Below are 6,974 nucleotides of genomic sequence, written 5' to 3' on the forward strand. Positions count from 1 at the left end.
TCGTTCCGTTGAGCTGGCGGTTTAGTTTTTCACCTTTCCCAATTCCCGACCGCCCGTACGCGTCTGCATACCAAAGGCACTTGAGAGCGTTCCTCACAAAAGGCAGGCGAAAGGCGAGCTGGGTTCTTTTTTTAACAATCCATGTTCCCTATGCTTTCCTATTCTTTATTGTAATAATAATATTAATGCTCGGAGGTTGAGCTTGGAAGCTTAGAAGAATAGAAACGTGAAATCTGATCTGTGTGTCATAGGATTTGGGGTATTGTTGAGTTCTTTATTTCTGATATCCGTCAAAACAGATTTGGTTAGCTGTTGCTGCCCTCCTAAGCTGGTGTAGTAAAGTTGGTGGTGGTCTTGGGTGGTGGTGGCGGTCGTGGTGGTAGTGGATGTCGTGGTGGTATTGGTGGTCATGGGTGGTGGTGGTAGGTGGTGGTGGTTGTCGTAGTGGTAGTGGTGGTAGTGGTGGTAGAGGTAGTAGTGGTTGTAGGGGTCAGAGTCTTTGCTTCGAAACCCGAAGTTAACGTCGTTCGATTCCCTCCTTTTGCGCCGCGTGACATTGAACAAGTCACATCTTCCTAGCTGTACTCAGGTGTAAAATGAGTACCCGGCCGCTAACTCTCTCCTTACCAGCCATTTTCAGGCTTTTCCCCAAAACTTCACACCCAACTAACACAAAAATGTATTTTTGTCACTCAAACGTAATAGCAGTAAAGTTCTTGCGATAAATAATTTCTTTAGCAAAACATGCTCTACAACACACTGTATATTTTTTAAAAATGTTATGATGTACAAAAGAAATTTGAATAAGAAAAATGTCGGTTGTGTCGTAACGAATGTGACGATTTTCCTATAGTTGGTTAGGAGAGGGTTAAAAGGCGTGGTCTCTGTTGGAAAAGAAAATGTAATATCGCCAAACTGGTCTCATGTCTCATTCTATATGCTATTTGTTGCTGTTGGTTAGGGACCCCTTGTAAAGCGCCTTAAGCATGTTAAGCGCTATATAAATACTCTATTTTATTATAAGTTGAATATTTGAAAACAACGGAAAAACAAAGCAACTGAAGCAAACAATATTTTTTTTAAAAGGAGAAAAGAAAAATCCAATGAAGAAAATCCAAACCAGATAAAAGCAACAAAAAAAAAAAAAACAAAAAAAAAAAAAACAAAAACAAAAAAAAAAAAAAAAAAAAAAAACAAAAAACCCCCCCAAAAAAACAAACAAAACAAAACTCTCGGATAAAAAAAAATCTTTAAAAAAACCCCAATAAAATAAACAAAACAAGAACAACAATACACGGACCAGAATATAATAACTAAAAAACGAAAAAAAAATGTTCCCATCCCCAGTGGGATTCGAACCCACGACCTCTGGATTAGAAGTCCAGCGCGCTATCCACTGCGCTATGGGGACTTGATAGCTCGTAATGAATTGTTCTTTATCAACAGAGTTAGACAGCAGATGTATGTCAATTTGAAGTGTATTCTCGGTCAGGTGTATATCCTCTAATACTCTTCAACAGTCGTAACGTCACTTCCTTCCTAATGACGCATGGTAACTTAGTAACACTGGCTCTAAACTATCGGAACAATGGCGGACGCCCATATGATATATTTCTCCGGCGAGCATAAAAGCGTATCCGGAGGGAAAAAAAAAACCCCCATAAATTTATCATGTTTTGACTTTTACACATTCTGATCACAAGGCATATGAAAAGTTCTAGCCAGCATGAAAAATAAAAAGTAATGATTTTCTTTGTTTAGAACCAAGATGGCCGCCGTTGCCGGGCGGCGTGACATCAGACTACTGAATCCAATTGAGCGCCCGCGGATCGATCATTAGAATTCAACAGTTGTAACGTCACTTCCCTCGTAATGATGCATGGTAACTTAGTAACTGGTTCTAAACTATCGGAACAATGGCGGACGCCCTTAAACTGTATCCAGAGGAGAAAAACATTATAAATCTGATCGTGTTTTTACTTTTATACATCCTTATCACATGACATGCGAAAAAGTTCTAGCCAGCATATAGAATAAAAAGCACCAATTTTCTTTGTTTAGAACCAAACTGCTCGTTGCTGGTCGACGTGGCATCAGACTGTTGAATCCTATTTTCATGTGATCGTAACCAGCGCGCTATCCACTGAGCTATGGACTTGGTAGCTCACAGTCAATTAATTGTCCTTTATCGACCCAGTTAAACGGATGTATATCCATTTGGTGTACTCTCGGTCAGGTGCACAGACGGTACATCTTCAAAAAGATATCCCGAGGGTCGACCACTACCGAACCCAGTCCGTGTATCTGAGAGGTCAGACTTTCAAGATTTACTTGTTTCAATTTACATATTTCAGGGAATACTGAAAGATTTCGGTCATTTATTTGGTGGCTTAAGGAGGAAATAATATACTTGTCTTGTTTTCTACGTAGAGAAAAAGCCATCATCATCATTTGTTCATCATTGCCTTTTTCACCCTGGGTCAGGGTATAGGCCACAGACAAACAGTTTCCATCCTTCTCTATCCCGAGCTAACTTTATAAAATCTCATTCCAGATCTTACCACTTCTCTGTATATCAGCTTCTTTAATTATTCTCCATGTTCCTCGTGGCCTTCCCCGTGATCTTCTGCCCTGAGGGTTCCAGTCCAATACTTTGTTTGTTAAGTATATGCAGCCTGTATCTTCTCATCTCAGTCACAGCTTGAAAGCTTTTTCCTGCTTCATACATGGTGCGAACGTTCCACGACGCAAAAGCCAAAGCGCTGAATATTTTGTAACTTCAAATTTACCATGATGAATCCATGTAGTTGAGTAAAAGAATAATATGAAATTCTGAAAAAAGGAACCCCCCCCCCCCCAAAAAAAAAAAAAAAAAAAACAAAAAAAAAAAACAAAACAAAAAAAAAAAAAAAAAAAAAAAAAAAACCCAAAGAAAAACACAACCCTCCCCCTTCAAAACAGTACACCCCCCCCCCAAAAGACAAAAAAACAAACAAAACAAAACAAAACAAAACAAAACAAAACAAAACAAAAAACAAAACAAAAACAAAACCAACCTAGACTGAAATTTTAACAAAAAATTGAGCTTTATAACATAGCGCAACATTCCACTAAATGTGCTCAAAGCGCTTTTCAAGGGGTCCCTGGTCAACAGCAACATATGTAGGACGGGACATGACGCCTGTTAGGCAATATTACAATTTTTCGGACAAAGACAACGCTGTTAACGGCCAGGTACATTTTACACCTGAGTACGGTGAGAGAACGTGAGTAAAGAGCCTTTTCCAAGGACTCAACTATGTGCCAAGCGCGAGGCTCGAACCCAGGACCTTCCGATCCTAATGCGAGTGTCATACCACTAGACCACATAGCCGCACATAAAAAGAGAGGATAAAATATGAAAACAAAAATGACAGAAAAAAAAAACAACAACAAAAAGAAAAAAAAATCCAAAACAAAAACAGAGAAGAAATATTAAAAAAAAAACAGAAACAAAAAAAAAAAAAAAGAAAAGAAAAGAAACCAAGAACCCCCAACATAATAAATAAAAACCCACAATTCAATGACCAAAAAAAAACAAAAAAAAAAAAAAAAAAACCAATGTCCCATCCCCAGTGGGATTCGAACCCACGACCTCTGGATTAGAAGTCCAGCGCGCTATCCACTGCGCTATGGGGACCTGTTTACTCACAATGAATTGTTCTTTATCAACACAGTTAAACAACAGATGTATGTCCATTTTAGGAATACTCTCGGTCAGGTGTTGGGATGTCCTGTCATTGAGCGCACGCGGGTTGATCAGTTTTACTGTGATCGTAATCAGCGCGCTATCCACTGAGCTATGGACTTGGTAGCTCACAATTGTCTTTTATCTACCCAGTTATCCCTCTCCCATAGGAAAATTGTCACATTTGATACGATGTTACCGACAATTTTCTTACTCTGATTTCATTTTGTTATCTATAATTATAGTTATAGCCATAAAAACTCGACATTGTGTTGCAGGGCTCATTTTTCTGATCAAAATATAGAATATACTCGTTACTATCTATTTGAAAAAATCTATTTTTTGTGTTGTGTGAGTATGACATTTAAATAATAAATAAAGAGCTTTTATATAGCGCATTATCCACTAAATGTGCTCAAAGCACTTTACAAGGGGTCCCTGACAAACAGCAACATTTAACATGTAGGACGGGACATGACGCTTGTTAGGCGATATTGCAATTTTTCGGACAAAGACAGCCCTGTTAACGGCCAGGTACTCATTTTACACCTGAGTACGGTGAGAGAATGTGAGTAAAGAGCCTTTTCTAAGGACTCAACTATGCGCCGAGCGCGAGGCTCGAACCCAGGACCTTCCAATCCGAAAGCGAGTGTCATACCACAAGACCACATAGCCGCACATTTCGGGTAAAATTCTGAAAATAAATGGTAGGGAGAGAGTTAAACGGATGTAGTCTATGTCCATTTGGTGTACTATCGGTCAGGTGCACAGACGGTACATCTTCAAAAAGCGATCCCGCGGATTGACCACTATCCGAACCCAGTCCGTGTATCTGAGAGGTCAGACTTTCAAGATTTACTTGTTTCAATTTACATATTTCAGGGAATACTGAAAGATTTCGGTCATTTATTTGGTGGCTTAAGGAGGAAATAATATACCTGTCTTGTTTTCTACTTAGAGCAAAAGCGCTGAATATTTTGTAACTTCAAATTTCCCATGATGAATCCATGTAGTTGAGTAGAAAAATATGAAATGCTTAAAAACACAAACAAAAAAAACCAAACAAACAAGCAAAAAAAAAACAAAAAAAAAACAAAACAAACAAATAAATAAACTACCAAAAAAAAAAAAACCCCAAAGAAAAACACAACCCTCCCCCCTCAAAACAGAACACTCCCTCCCCCCGCCCCCCCCCCCCCAAAAAAACAAAAAAAACAAAAAAAAAACAAACAAAAAAACAAACAAACAAAAACAAACCAAAACAACAAACAACAAAAACACAAAAACAAAAACAAAACAAAAACAAAACAAAAAAAAAAATATACTGAAAAAGAGAGGATAAAAGATGAAAACAAATTACAAATTGATTAATGCTATTCCAATATGATAGATTTTATGCTTAAATTATCAATTTATTGTTGTATTCTATTTGCATTGTAAAGTGATCTGAGCACATTTTGGATCTAGGCGCTATATAAATTCATTCAATCATTCAAAACAGACATTACAGAAAAAAAAACCCAACAAAAAGAAAAAATAAATCCAACACAAAAACAGAATAGATACCAAAAAAACAAAAAAAAAAAAAACAAACCCAGAAACAAAACAATAAAGAAACCAAGAATCCAAGAACCCCAACATAATAAATAAAACCCTACAATCCAATAAACTAAACTTTAAAAAAAATTAAAAAAAAATTAATGGCCCATCCCCAGTGGGATTCGAACCCACGACCTCTGGATTAGAAGTCCAGCGCGCTATCCACTGCGCTATGGGGACTTGATAACACGCAATGATTGTTCTTTATCAACAGAGTTACACAGCAGGTGTACTCTCTGTTCAGTGTATCATGTCTTCTAATTGAGCGCCCGCGTGTCGGTCAATTTTCATGTGATCGTAATCAGCGCGCTAGCCACTGAGCTATGGACTTGGTCGCTCACAGCCGCTTGTCCTTTATCAACCCCATTAGACTATTGTGGTGTTCACTCGGTCAGGTGCATGACGGTTCGTCTCCGAAAAGAGAACCCGCGTGTCTACCGCTATCGGAACCGGTATCTGGGAGGTCAGACTTTCAAGATTTACTTGTTCCAATTTACATATTTCAGGTAATACTGAAAGAATTGGTCATTTATTTTGTGGCTTAGGAGGAAATAATATATTTGTCTTGTTTTCTTCACAGAGCTAAAACGCTGAATATTTTGTAACTTCAAATCTTCCCATGATGAATCCATGTAGTTGAGTAGAAAAATATGAAATTCTGAAAAACAAACACAACCCCCCCCCCCCCACCACCACCAAAGAAAACCCTCCCCCGCAAAACAGAACCACCCCCCCCCCCCAAAAAACAACAACCAAAACTGAAAAAGAGAGGATAAAAGATGAAAACAAAAATAACCAAAAAAAACAAAACAAACAGACAAAAATCAACAAAAAGAAAAAAAAATCTAAAACAAAACCAGAATAGAAACAAAAAAAACCCCCAAAAAAATAAAAAAATAATAATAAAAAGCAACCAAGAACCCAAGAACACCCAACATAATAAATAAAACCCTATAATACAATAAACTATATAAAAATAAAAACAAAACCAAAATTCAATGTCCCATCCCCAGTGGGATTCGAACCCACGACCTCTGGATTAGAAGTCCAGCGCGCTATCCACTGCGCTATAGGGACTTGATAGCGTATGAATGAATTATTCTTTATCAACAGTTTGTGTATTGTATTGGTTACTCTCGGGCTCTCTGTCAGGTGGTATACTGTTTTATCTTTAGATTTAATTATTAATTGGCGCTTCAGGGTTGATCTTGTCACAGGTGTTGGTAGCATTGGTACACTTTACAAGCTAATGCCGTTGTTTTACTCTCTTTGTTGGGATCTTTGCCATGCTATGAAAGTATGGCTTGGTGTAGTGTGTCCGTAGATATTAGTTTCTATTAGTGCGGGGCGGTCCTTGGCAAGCTGTCCTTGGGAAATGAAGACCGCAAGGACCGGTCCTTTTCGACATTGAACATTCCTGAGAGACTGTTGGAAATTCGAACCGGTTTGACCTTTGAGACCGTGGGATCGTTCATTCTTGAACCGTTAAAGACCGCTAAACGATGAAAACCGTGGTCTACAGGAGTAAAACACACGGAGTAGTCACACTCATTTCAAATTGTAACCTAATTAGAGAAGAGGGGTGATGCCTTCTTTATTTGCTCACCGTACTTCATTGTTACTTCGATAATTTAATAAAATTTGAAAT

The 6,974-nt window shown here is 38.1% G+C and overlaps 4 non-coding genes across 4 annotated transcripts; all 4 read right to left on the reverse strand.

The window, feature by feature from the left end:
* Positions 1-1,338: 1,338 nt before the first annotated feature.
* Trnar-ucu (transfer RNA arginine (anticodon UCU)) lies at positions 1,339-1,411 on the reverse strand. The gene has a single exon. It is a non-coding gene; the product is annotated as a tRNA-Arg (tRNA).
* A 2,195-nt stretch (positions 1,412-3,606) lies between these two features.
* On the reverse strand, positions 3,607-3,679 carry Trnar-ucu (transfer RNA arginine (anticodon UCU)). The gene has a single exon. It is a non-coding gene; the product is annotated as a tRNA-Arg (tRNA).
* A 1,754-nt stretch (positions 3,680-5,433) lies between these two features.
* On the reverse strand, positions 5,434-5,506 carry Trnar-ucu (transfer RNA arginine (anticodon UCU)). The gene has a single exon. It is a non-coding gene; the product is annotated as a tRNA-Arg (tRNA).
* Positions 5,507-6,330: 824 nt separating this feature from the next.
* Positions 6,331-6,403, reverse strand: Trnar-ucu (transfer RNA arginine (anticodon UCU)). The gene has a single exon. It is a non-coding gene; the product is annotated as a tRNA-Arg (tRNA).
* Between the last annotated feature and the right edge of the window lie 571 nt (positions 6,404-6,974).

Source organism: Berghia stephanieae, chromosome 2 (genome assembly GCF_034508935.2).
Source record: "Berghia stephanieae isolate SIO BIC M18660-M18661 chromosome 2, UCSD_Bste_1.3, whole genome shotgun sequence".
NCBI classification, from domain to species: Eukaryota; Metazoa; Mollusca; class Gastropoda; order Nudibranchia; family Aeolidiidae; genus Berghia; species Berghia stephanieae.